This window comes from Coenobita brevimanus, chromosome 93 (assembly GCF_032717465.1).
Source record: "Coenobita brevimanus isolate Jiangsu-jjx chromosome 93, ASM3271746v2, whole genome shotgun sequence".
NCBI classification, from domain to species: domain Eukaryota; kingdom Metazoa; phylum Arthropoda; class Malacostraca; order Decapoda; family Coenobitidae; genus Coenobita; species Coenobita brevimanus.
Window position 1 is genome coordinate 44,597,482 of NC_137046.1, and position 13,505 is coordinate 44,610,986.

Below are 13,505 nucleotides of genomic sequence, written 5' to 3' on the forward strand. Positions count from 1 at the left end.
CCTCCCCACCACCCTCACATCACACTTCCACCTCCCCACCACTCTCACATCACACTTCCACCTCTCCACCACCCTCACACCATCTTTGCATCACACCTCCTCCTCCCACCGTCCTTCCACCACAATACCTGCCACTTCTCACGCACAACCACCTTCCCCCTCCCACCTTCACCTATGCCCCCGCCTGCAGGTGTTGCACCGTGCTTCTTGCCATGCCCCTCACGTGCACTGCCCTCCAACCACCACCACCTGACGTCTCCCTCCTGCCTTCTCACGTGAACAGCCTCCATCATCTCCGCGTCCCTTAAAGATAGATAGATAGATTGATAGAGATTGTGTGTGTGTGTGTGTGTGTGTGTGTGTGTGTGTGTGTGTGTGTGTGTGTGTGTGTGTGTGTGTGTGTGTGTGTGTGTGTGTGTGTGTGTGTGTGTGTGTGTGTGTGTGTGTGTGTGTGATACATGAAGGTCAGAGTAGTTAGTAACTGTTGAATTATACAATATGCAGTTTTGTACACACACACACACACACACACACACACACACACACACACACACACACCATCTGGCAACAATATAAGCTTGGTAAGAAGAATCTGCAGCACAGTTATTTATGAATGTTATCCTCTGTGGCCCAACCAGTCAATACTATATTTATAAAAAACGAAAATCACAACCATCCTATCCACACTTACTTCAGTGCATCATGATCAAGAGTCCTTCATCTTTGTCATCATCGAGGCTTTCTTGCACCTCTTTTTTGGCGATATTTTGCATTCTACATCTTCTTACATCCAAGTAGGTTATATATGTGTTTTTGAAATTGATCTAAACTGCATAATAATAATCACGGAAGTATTGACGTACTAGAAACAGGCATATACCGTTGAGAGGGAAGTGTTCTGAGTCTCCTGTGCTGTTAAAAACACGGACCCATAACTGGTAAGATTTTGGAAAGGAAAATAAGCAAGAGGGAGCGGATATCAAAGAAAATACCCCAGTGAAGTGCATTACCCCATTCACTGTTCACTTTCAGACCTACGATATTCTTGGGGCCGTATTCTCGTCGGCTTAGAAGGATTTCTAGCGCCTTATTCTTAGGGATTTATCTTGAATTTTATACCTCAGTACTCTTTCATACTATATACATACTAATATCAACACAGACTGCATAAATAACGTAAGGGAGGATGTTAACTTGTCATCTACAGAAATAAACTGGAAAGAACAGGTGCCATGAAGCCTTCTTAACCGACGAGAATACGGCCATTGGTCCAGTACTCTTTTCACTTTAACTTGGCCCTAGGTTTTTGAACTTTTGTATCTTATTTCAAGTAGCTCGATGGTAGAATAAAGCAATGATGCGGCTAAGGGTCCTTGTTATAGCACTTCTTCGTGACTATAGGATCATATGCTAGTGTTAATCTCATGCTACCGCTGAGCAATGAAGATGGAGGGATGACATCAAGTTTAGTCCAGGTTAGTGTAAAAGGAATATAGTAATCAGAAACTGGGACCGCAAGCAAGGGATCCCAGGGTCGATTCCCGAGGTGGCCCTGAGATTTTACGGCCGGGTTGCGTGATGTATAATGGGGTAGATTGGGACTTAACAAAGCTTTAATGTCTGTCTTGATGCCTCTCGTGTAGTCAGTAGGCATCCTAAGCTTTCTTCCCCTTTGTCATGCCACAACCACAACACTGCCGCGTCGTAAATGCCCCCGAGATATATATAGCCCTCTGTACCGCAGTATAATTAAATCAAGCAAATGCGTGACGTTTCTAACAGCCAAGGTCACATCCCAAAACTGCGTGTGTCAGGTCCCCGATTGAGAACATCATGTGAAAGGAACGATAAATTGATATGTATAAATAACAAATAGCGAATACCCTCCTCCCCCTGTCTCTCTCTCTCTCTCTCTCTCTCTCGGAATGACGAGCAATCATTAAATGTTTAGTAAAGCTTGGGTAGAAAATCGTGACGCTGTGTAGGAATGGAGGTGCTGCACAGTGTCCCATAAAACTACATTGGCATCTCTTAAAATACCCACTTAAATACCCACTTAAACCCAGATCATCACTGCGCCACTAAAATGAATTCCTTTTATTTATTTATTGTTGCCGTTCCATGTGTTCGTGTTTTTCTGGAGTCTCGGTTATTCCCCCTGGCGATGACGTAGTAAGATAGGGGGAGGATGGGCTGCAGGGGTAGGGGTGGGGGAGATCAAGGTCGTGCAGATTAGGGGAGGAGACGAGGGAGAATTTAAAGACGAATAATGGTGGAACAAAAACGCAGGGAGATAAAATTAAGACAGCTGTGGTGCTGTGGAGAAAATACTGACGAGGAAAGCAGTGAATAAAGGAATTTGCTAAATATAAACAAAAATAGCGGAAAATGAGGATAATCAAGAGAGACAAGACTCCGACTGGCTGGCTGGGTGTGATGTTTTGGCGCGAGCGAGGCCAGTCAGTGTACGTGTGGCTATGAAGAGAGAAGGGTGTAGTTTTTCTTCTTCTGGTGACCCAGCTGAAACGATCACGTGCTGCAGGAAGTTGGTCGAGCAAAACTGACATTCTATTACTTTACTTTCCCTAATTATACTGATGAGGAACTGTGACTAAACTCAAATTTGCCCACCGATTGATGGTTGGCAGGCAATTAGTAAAGTGGACGGACAAACATAATTTTAGAGAAAACCCAGAAGTGAAAATATGTGGAGTACGTAACATGAGGGCTGCTTTCACCCTGAGGCCACAAGCACCAAGATACAGACACAACAGCAACTGACTGAGGGGTGAATGAAGTAACAAAACATCTTCGCTGTGGCTTCAGCTGGTGAGTAATACTGAAAATAGTTACTTAACATTATGATGCCCCTGTAAGCCTAGTAGTAGCAGTAGTAGTAGTAGCAGAAGTAGCATATTCAGTGCAGTTTGACATGGTGTGCTGAGGATTTGCGGATTTATTCACAAGAGGTTAGAGGGAATGCTTTTAGGCATGGTTGGACATTTTACAAGGCTCTGACGTAAAAATTATTGCATTAGAAAAAGAAGTGATTCGGAAACGTTATGCTTGTATAATGCATGTTATTACCCTACTTGATTAAAGGAAGATTGAAGTTCTGTTGTTCAAGATCAAGATCTGTTACGTAAGCCTGTAAGACATCAATGGATAAGCCAAGTTAACCCTACATTATGGTACAAAACTTCATACACCAAGTCCTCTGTATTTGTTTTATTTTATTTATTTATTTTTTTTAATTAAGTTGGCAATAAATCCATTCCTACCCACAAGGCTGGTATGTCAGAGCTCACAAAGTACTGTACCAGTTTTGGGAAGAATGCCGAGATATATTGACAGACCCTGGCTTAACAAGGACTGTCTAGTGGAGGAACAAATAGAATCGGATAGGACGAGAGTTCCACAGGAGGAAGTAATAACAGGCGATTCAAGAAGAGATGGAGTGTGGGGATTTGTGCAAAGGTTGTGTGAAACTGAGAGGATTAGGTTAGTCTGGGATGAGTTTAGGTTAGGCAGAGGGTGCGTAGTGTGGAGCAAGTGAGATAACGCAGAGAAGGACAGGAAACCAGAGAGATAGAGTCAGGTTACTGGTAATGGGGATACCCAGCTCTCGTTAGGGCACTGTCCTTTTCACCTTTAATTACGATGCTTCTATTGGTTCCATTGATTTTATGATTGACTAGTTTTTATCTCTCCGTTATTAACCAATGTTTTATTTGGTTGGTGTTATTCTCTCTCTCTCTCTCTCTCTCTCTCTCTCTCTCTCTCTCTCTCTCTCCTCCTCCTCCTCCTCCTCCTCCTCCTCCCCATCGTCCTTACCAGTCCCCCGTACCCTTCTTCCACTCCTCCCCACTCCCACTACTCTCTCTGCTCCCTCCATCCCTCTCCACTTCCTCTACTCCCTCCCTGCTCCCACTATTCTCTTCACTTCCCCTACTTCTCCCCACTTTCCATCGTCCTCACCACTCCCCCACTTCATCCCACTGTCCCTTGTCTTCCCCATTCCCCCCATTCCTCCAGTCCTTCCCCACTCACCCTGGCTCTCCCCACTCCACGGCTTCCCCATCAACTTAAGGAAATTACAACTAAATACCCACCAGGCTCCACTCAGCTCCTTCAGCGCCATGATGTCATTTTCTTTTATGTATTTCCCCAAGGCGTTGCCGGACTATTGTATTTAACTTTGGTGGGACCCCTCGTGGTGAAATGGTTGCAAACATTCTTTATAAATTCCTTCAGCATGATTACTGTAACCTTAAATGTTGGTCTTGCTACTCCCGGACAATTATATGCGGCTCAGTAAAGACCTTTCGTAGTTTTTTATTTTTTTTATTTTTTTTTTTAGGGTAGAAACAATTCCCAGTAACGTCTTCAATACGATGCCGTCCTTTATTTCTTACGTTACGGCTACTGTTGCTATTGCCAGACGATTTTATTCAGCTCGGGAAGGACCAAGTGATAAGACGCGATGAACTACCAGTATTGTATTTGCTTGTTGCCATCACCTTACTCAGCACTGGACAGACCTCCCTCTTGTAGTGAAGGGGTAAAAAATAGTCACAGCACACCCCTTTCAGTACCGTTATATCTATTTTGTCTTGTTACCATCAGACTGTTTTATTATTTTTGTATGTTGCCTGACGCTCCATCCTGAGAGGGGTTGCCTCGATCCTCCCTCTCAAAAAAAGAAAAAAAAAAAAAAAAAATCGAGGCGTTTCGGTTCCTACTTAGTAACGACACACGGCCCTCCTCTAACGTACTCTAATAGTAAATGGCTAAATGTAATCTCCAGCTGGCCAGGCGTGACTCAAGCACCCAGCAGTCACGCCCCCACTCCTCCCACTTCCCCCATCCCCTCGCCCCCTCCCCCAGAGCCCCCATCCCCTCCCTCTCATCCCCCACCTGTACAAACACACCCCACTATTCCAAAGCACATCATCTCCTGCTACTCTGCTCTCGTTACTACTCTTTGCAGCTGTGCCATTGCCCTGACGTCACTGTTGTCTCTCGTACTCCTTCCTGTATCCCTTAGGCTCTTATATGAAGGAGTGCTTTAGGAAGTTTCGTCTCCTATCGCAGCTGATGCCGTCCTGATGATTAAATTTTTGTTGTCGCTGTTGGTTTTATTATACTTTCCTCCGACCCTCTATACCTGTATCTCTCATAGACCCTCTTTATCTCTGTGTCTCTCTCTTAGACCCTTTTTTATCCCTTCTATCCCTCTTTGCCTTTCTTAAACCCTCCTTTATCCCCCTGTCTCTGTGCTTTGATGGACTGTTTTTGGAAGTCTCGTCTCCTTTTGCATGTAATACCGTGTTGATGATCTAGTAACTATGCTCTCAGTCCCAGATTCTCATTTATTACTCTTGTCTCTGTGCCCTGATAGATGGGTTTAGTCAGTTGCGTCTTTTCTTTATCCAATATTGATGTCTTATTATCGTCAGCTTAGAGGCTGACCTTTCCCTCCAGTTTATGTTTACATTTAGCACATTAATATTGTTTTGAATATCTAATCTTGGTAGATATTTAAGAATTAATTATCAGGGAATACTGAAACTGTAGTGCAAAATAAATGGCATAGGAAAAGATGTTGGAGAATCTCTTGAAACATCAAATTACGGCATTCCTTTTCTTTTTCATCTTTTTTCTAGCTTTTATTCATTGATTTTGCCAGGGAACTTCCATTTCACGGTAAAGCATGTTGCAACTGTCCCCTTCCCCTGTCCTCGCTGTTGCCTCCCTAAGACCCATCCTTTACCCTTGTCTCTAATTTGATCGATTGGTTTTGGAACTTCCATTTCTCATGGTACTGTTAGCAGCTTTATCCTTCCTCTGACCGTCTCTTGCACCCTCTTATCTCTCTTTATCTCTGTGTTTTGAGAGACTGGTAGGAAACTTAATTTCTTCTTGCAACTGTAGCGGCGTTGTTCCGACCTGATGAAGGTCTGTAACCCCTTTCAGCTTAGTTGATGGTCAAGTGTAGTCAGACTGGGGGGTTGATTTGAGTGTTAATCAAGGACACTCGTTCCTGTTCCATAACTAAGACACACTGTTTCTCATGCAACCACGACAGCATGCAAAATGTGGAAATGGTCCAGTTCTAGCAGCTATAGTATGGAGTGCTGTCCCTGTCTGTTTACATGATATCGCTATGTAAGTCGTTCACTACGAGATGTCTCCCCAAAGCTGAATGAAGTCATCTGGCGTGGCAAGATTATAAAACCTTAACGCACTGGAGGGGGTACTGGTAAGTGGAATAACATACGGTAATAGGCCTACCCTGTACCGGAAAAAAAAAAATCACCTGGTATTATTCAGATAAATGTTTGTACTAAGTGAACTGGTTTGGTTGTCTCCCACAGTAATTTTGTTGTTGTTGCTGTTCGTAACCCTGGTCTGTCTTGCTAAGGAGACTCTTCGGCCACAGGTAAGCTACTGCTTCTGTGGGGCCGTCTTACACGTACAGAGTACATACACCAAGGAGGCATCCGGTGCCCTCTTCTGGTAGCCAGCGCCTCATCAGAGTCGGACCAGGGTCCTTCCCACGGCGAGATCCAGAGAAACAGCCTATGAGGAGGTTTGTTTCCCGAGTGGACGCCGCAGCTGCTCCACCCAGGGTGCACAGCTCCACCACGTGTTAGCTCGTTAACGCCATAGTAATTTTGCGTAATAACTTAATTTCTACTGTAATGTACTAACTCATACTTGAGATGTACACTATAGGCCTATATATAATTTCGCTGAACGTCCGAATCAGGAATGTCACCGAAAATCATGTAAATGTGTTGTGCTTGAGGTTTTAGGGTGAGAGGGCTGGTAATGTCCCGTGCCACCCTGAGTTCAGCCACTTGTTCTATCAGCGCCTCTAGCCTCTCCTGCAGATAGCTGACAAGAGCCTCACCTCACCGTGGGGAAGTAAAGTGGTGTTGGTGGGGGTGGGGATGTAAGAAGCCTGAGAGTGGCAATATGTTTGTGCGGGTTGGTTCCAGGTTATGGGTATGAAATTAGTCTTACTCTAGAAGTTGTAAGACTGACATTCTGTAAAACGAAGGTTTGTAAAATGTCACTATAAATATCTACCTTTTTGCCCTCAGTACTGTGCTGTAACGACGTACGGTATCTGTTTCATTGTGTCCTTTCAGGGCAGGATAGGCTTTTCGCTTTGAAGAAGATACTAGGACGTCGGAGGAAAAAAAATGCCGTATGGAGAATAACGCGATATGTAAGAACTACTCATTGCATTATCACGGAAAACACTATACAGCATGTGGTTATGTCTTGTTGTTTGTGCGTCTGTATTTATCCTTGTGTTATAATTTAAGCATAATTTCATCGCTGAAAACACCACATAGCATGTGGCAGCGTCTTGTTTGTGCGCCAGTATTTTATCCGTGTGCCTCCCCACGTCGCCTCCCGTTTGGCGAGTGGGGCAGGTTTTTGTACGGGCCTCAGTAGGTTGGATGGTGCGGGGCCTCTATGGCTGACTTTTATCTCCACAATCTTCCTCCCTAATCTCTGGCGCCAAAGAAGTATAAACAGCGGCTTATTATGGTAAGCATAAATAGTGTAGGATTTTGTTATGTTTGCTGATGGGCTTACTACCACAAATATTATGAGATCACAAAAGTGAAGAACGAGGAGCAAATGTGTTTCATGTAAAACTACTGTGATTACATCTAATTCTGCCCTACAGAACAAAGGCAGTAGCCACCGAAATTTTAACCGTGATAATCATTGTTTTATATAAAGACAGTGTAAAGAACATATGCTACAAGGTGCTTCGTAGATTAGGTCATGTTTTAACAACTGTAGAACATCCAGCAAGTTGTTATAAAGACAGGTGATGCTCCAGGGCTGGTTGGCGCCCCGTTGGACAGCAGCGGGTGGGGTATGGATGGTCCCACACCCGTATTTGTGGGTTGCTGATGCACTCACCTTATTTGTTCCCCCCCCTCCCTCTCCCTGTGCTGCCCTCAGCCCTCTCACACGCTGGTACGTTACTTGTTGTTGTGTTTGTGTTTTCCAGACGAAAACGAGTTTTGGATAAAATCATGAAATTTCCTGGCTAGCCTAGTCCTCAGCTGCAGTGATGATGGCGTGCGACCTAATCAGCAACTGCCAACCCCTTCACTACGATGGAGTGTTTTTGTTGGCTACTGTAGATTCTTTATGCTTTCACCAGACGATTTAAAGTGACTTAAGAAACACCTCTCACAATGAAGGAGTTAGGCCATACCTAAAGCCTTCATTTCGATAACTTTTTCCTTAGGTGAATAAATTCGTCTGGTGGTAGCAACAAAAAACATACGTACGTCAGAGCACAGTGAGGGTTATTTCCCATGCATCCTACAATTGTGAGGAGATTGTGTCGGATCAATATTACTTGGCAAACCACACTGCACTGCGTCATCTTGTACTCCGTTTACATTGTGCTTTGACCCTTTATTCTTTCGAGAGATTTCATGAAATATAATGCTCTTTAGTTTCTTAACCCCAGACGACCACATCTCCGGCGGGCGATTCGTACTGGAAAAAGTTATGCCTTTTGAAAACGACACTTCAGTTACCACCAGCTCTGTGAACATATTAGCTGCTTCCGAGAGAATTATGAATAGGCTAAAGGACACCAGAACTTACGACTACCGCACCAACACATCGTACCCACAAGTCATGTTACAATATGACTGAGGAGGGAGGAGGTCAAGAGAGGTGGTGAGAACGCCTGGAACGAATTAACTATAGCCGGTTACTTTTCTCCTGAGGGAGCTGGGCCACATAAAATTTGTATACTCTCCTAAGTCATGGTTGCATGAAATTGCCAAGTCTTAGTGTGGAGATAGACATGAGTCTCCTTGGTTACCAGTCAGATCGACCCCACAGTTTAACTACACTTGGCCATCAACTGAACTGGAAGGGGTTAGGGATCCTCATCAGGTTAAAACAAACGCACCATAATATACTGTTGGAATCAGTTGGGCGAATGGCAATTCGACAGATTTTATACCTCTACAGGTGGTGAACAGCAATAGCTTAAACAGATAGTCCAATTAGCCGTGAATGCAGGGCTGGGTGGTGATGTCGTAATTAAAGATGGTGTAAGAATCTAATTAAGAGGTAGTGAGATGACGAGATTGCTTACCTAGGACTGGGTAGATTCGTAGGTGGTAAGGTTGGGTGATTAGAATGGAAGTGAGGAGGGTGGCAGGACAGTTGAAGCGAGGACTAGGGACAAGGAAGGGTGCTTGAATGCTTATTGGTAGGGTAGGAGGTTAGAGTGTTGAGGAGTGAGGCGGATAGGACAAGGGCGAGTAGTCAGGGGGTGTGGTGGGAAGAGGGTGTGGGGTGTGGATGGCGGGGGGGTGTTGCAAGGATAATGGATTGTGCTAAATGGAATGGTTGTGTTGTGTGCGTAGTGGGATGTACTTGAGGAGAAGTGGTTGTGCGAGGAGGGTAGCAAATGTGTTGTGTGGGTAGTGGGTGTATTATGTGGGTAGTGGGATGTTCTAGGGAAGTAGTGGTGTACGTGGAGGGTAAATGATACAGTTGCATGCGTTGCCTAGCAGTGTTTTTTTATTCCTTTTAGTGCATTGTTGGGTAAAGTAAGCCACTGGGATTGGACAGACTGGGTGGAAATTTTAAGGTGAGATGGAGAGATACCGGTAGATTAGGCAAGTGATTTGTGGGTACGAACACTGAGGTGGTGTGGTGAGGTTGGACACAGAGCAGGTTAGGCACATCTTGATCTTGCACTCCCCCCTTTATCTTGTTGTGACGGCTGCCAGATGTTAGCTTTTTTGATGTACGTGCAAGGCTATTATGAAAGTGTGAAAGTAAATGTAGAAGTATGCACTGCTACGAGACTGAATAGTACGATGTTAAAAATAAAAGCAGAATGAGAAATTAATTACCCTTTGTGAGATAGCGACCACTGTACTTCTCACCAATCATTTTTTGTTGATCCTGGCGGCGCTGCAAATTGACTCTCACATTCCTGATGCTCCTCCTCCCCGTTGTGTGGCAGCAGAGGAAAGTTGGGGAGAGGCTGGGTTGGTATAGTGGGGAGGAGGGAAGATGGAGGTGGGTGGGAGTGGTGTTGGTGGAGAGGGATAGGGACGGTATGGTGGAGAGGGGGACGGTGGAGAGAAGTAGGGATGGTGTGGTGGTGGGGAATGAAGCAGGGGAGAGGTAGAGGTGGTATGGTTGAGAGGGGGAAAGGAGGGGAGAGATAGTGATGGTATAGTGGAGAGAGGATAAGATAGAGAGAGATGAGGTTGGGATGGATGGTGGAGAGAAGGGATGCTTGGGGAGCGGAAGGGAGTGGTATAGTGGGGAGAGAAAGAGGTGATATTGATGGAGAGGGAGAACTGGGGGAGGTAAAGGTCGGGTGGTAGGGAGGAGGGATGTGTAGGAGTGGAAGAGTTAAATGGTGGGGATGAGGGAGGGCTGGCTGTGGTGGAGGTGGTGGGGAGAAAAGGGGTTGAAGTAGAGGCACGAAGATATACGGGTACTAGCCACAGAGACCTTGAGTTATGGAAGGAGAGGAGAACTGGTGGAGGGAATAAGAAATGTGATGGAAAAGAATTGCAGAGGTGATGAAGAAGGGTGGGAGAGGTGACGAGGATGGAAATAAGGAGTGCTGAGGGAGAAGAAGAGAAATTATGAGGGAGGAGAGGAGAGTTTATGGGGATGGAGGGTAGAAGTGATAAGGGAGGAGGGGAGAGGTGATGGGAGAAGAGGAAATATGCCAGTGATTTCGTAGAAGAGGTTGGAAAAATGAGTGGTATGGGTAAAAGTGCTAGAAGAATGGAGTGTGTTGGGTGATGAGGTGGGAAGCAATGATGGGAATGATGATGGGAGTGGGGAAGGGGAATGGAATGCAGATCAGTGACCCCATCTTCCCCCACCCCCCTTCGCCGCAGGCCCGTGGTGCTAGTTGCAAGACGAGATTTCTAAAACATTTGAATGCATCGGTCTGTGTTTACAAAGTATGCACCGGCCAGAAAGTATGTGAAGAGATTTCATAATACATTTTGCGTTCATTCGGGATAATCACTATGCAAGAGGAGTTGTAACTGGATAATGTGGCTGTACCGGTTGAACTCAACAACATAATTTGATAAGTACCATAAAAACGGAAACAAGTGATGCTGTAGCGAAATGTAATGATGAGATTTATAGTTTAGTGGGTAATTATGGCGCTACAATCGGATTAAGCCGGTGAAGGTTTATATCTAAGGAGTGGTTGGGGTTTATTGCTCAAGTAATGCCACTCAGGGATGAGTGAGGCTGGTCACTGTCATCTTAAATGTCAGGACCAACTTGCCTAGCCCCGGGCGCCTACGCTTCTCATGGGGGAACGTAGGACTGGATGATGGATGGATGGATGGACATATATAACGGTAGGGTGTATGTACAGCATATATATATATATATATATATATATATATATATATATATATATATATATATATATATATATATATATATATATACCGTATATATAGCTCGTTGACAAGAGGATGCCTTAGATTCGTAAATTTTTTTCCTAGCAGAGTCACAAGAACGGTTTAACTTACACAGTCACACTTTGTAGATGTTTCAGTGTGTTTATTAAATCAGCTTGTCGTACGGAGATTAGCTTTTCAGTTTGTGATTTTTTTTTTTTTTACTTTGCCCAGCAAAATCCATATAGCAAGGAATTTCTATAGAAAGAGCACAGGCATTTCACCACTTGTACGGTATCTATATGGTGTTTAATCTTCGATAGTTTGTGTAGACATGGGCTACGTGTGGGAAAATGTGGCTGCAAACTGCACAACGTTCTCCAGAGCCCTCCTTGCCATTAGTGGGACCTTTGAGATGATTAGCCTACACCAAAACTCAGGCTGCGTTAATTTAAACTTCACCAGAATTCTTTCGTTAGTCTGTGACTTCAAAGTATCATCATTCTTCCGAAAACTCGTTCATAAAATACAGGTTGATAGAGAGAATCCCATATTCATAGCTGTGCCACAACAACACCATAGGAGCAAACAGTTGTCAGTTGAAAGGAACAAATCAGCTTCAACAAATGCTCCTTCACCTCTAGATATCATAATAAATATTCCTTCTCCCTCAACACTAAGAATCGCATGAAGCAAAGTAAAGTTAGCAAAATTTCTTTCCTAAATACTTTTTATCAAAAGTAAATGTTGACTGGTGAAAAGAGAGGTAATGAAAATGTGGCAACCTTGTATCAGTAAGGAAGTAAGAACAGTGCACAGATTACAGGCAAATAATTATGTTCAGCAATATTAAAACACACCAGCATTAGTGAAAAATTGAATATAATTGTAGCTGTACAAACGAACTCTTGTCCCCCCCAGCACAGGCGTATCGTACCCACAAGGGGTCCGTGTACCCTAGGTTAAGGACCACTGTTTGATACCATACTGGTATATTACACTCGTACAGGGTGTCCCGCAGAACTACTGAGAAGCGTCAAGAGGTTATACTAGGGTTAATATTGAGTAAATAATGCTACCGTGTATCAATATGGATTGAGTTCTGAACCGTTACTGAACTACAGTTGCTGATGACCTTAGAGATTAATTATGTATATCTACGAGGCCATTTTCGCTGATAAGGGCTTCAGTCACTGTACAGTAGCTCTGTGATGATTGAACATTGAACCCATGTTGATATAGACTATCATTTTTACTCAAAATTAACCCAAGAATAACCGGAAGTACCGTATTTCAAAAGTCTCGCTGGACACCCTGTATGTAAGATTTTCGTTGTATGCATTTTGTTAATTACTCATGATCATTGTTGTTGATGATAAATGTTCACCATATTCATACAGCCAGACCAATGCACATCTCGGAATCACTGGGCTGTTAGCCTACACAAATACAATTTCATGTATACAGCATTTTGTTTCCTAGAGCCCGGCCTGCCTTCAGCCACACACCAACCCGTGCACTTCATGACCCATATCTTGCTTCTCTTCTTATTACGCACCGTCCGTGTTATTACACCATCCAGCCCCTCATCCTCCCCCACCACGCCAACCCATCATCTCTCACTCTCACCACCGTCCTTTACCTCTCACATGAACTTTACACTTTAGGGTATCGAACTAATGAATTCTAATCTCTTCATTCCATTTCAAAGTCTCTTTTATGGACTAGCCAACCATAATCGTTTGACGGAAGCCAGAGTAAGATGTAAAAGGGACGTTATTGTAGTGAAGGGGAAACTGTAGATGTTTATAAGTCGATAATCATGCGAGGCCATCCCTAACTTGCGCACAGTTGGAGGTAAGAGGAATGAAAGATAAATAAGTAAATAAATTAATAACTGAACAAAAAGACTTCGTGTTATGATTATCTCCAGCGCCTTTGTACCAGCCGTCAGCTTGAGTTTCTTTTAAGTGTCAGGAACATAAAGTTAATTAGGCTCGGCATTCATTCCTCACGACATGTCAGTTATCTCTCTCTCTCTCTCTC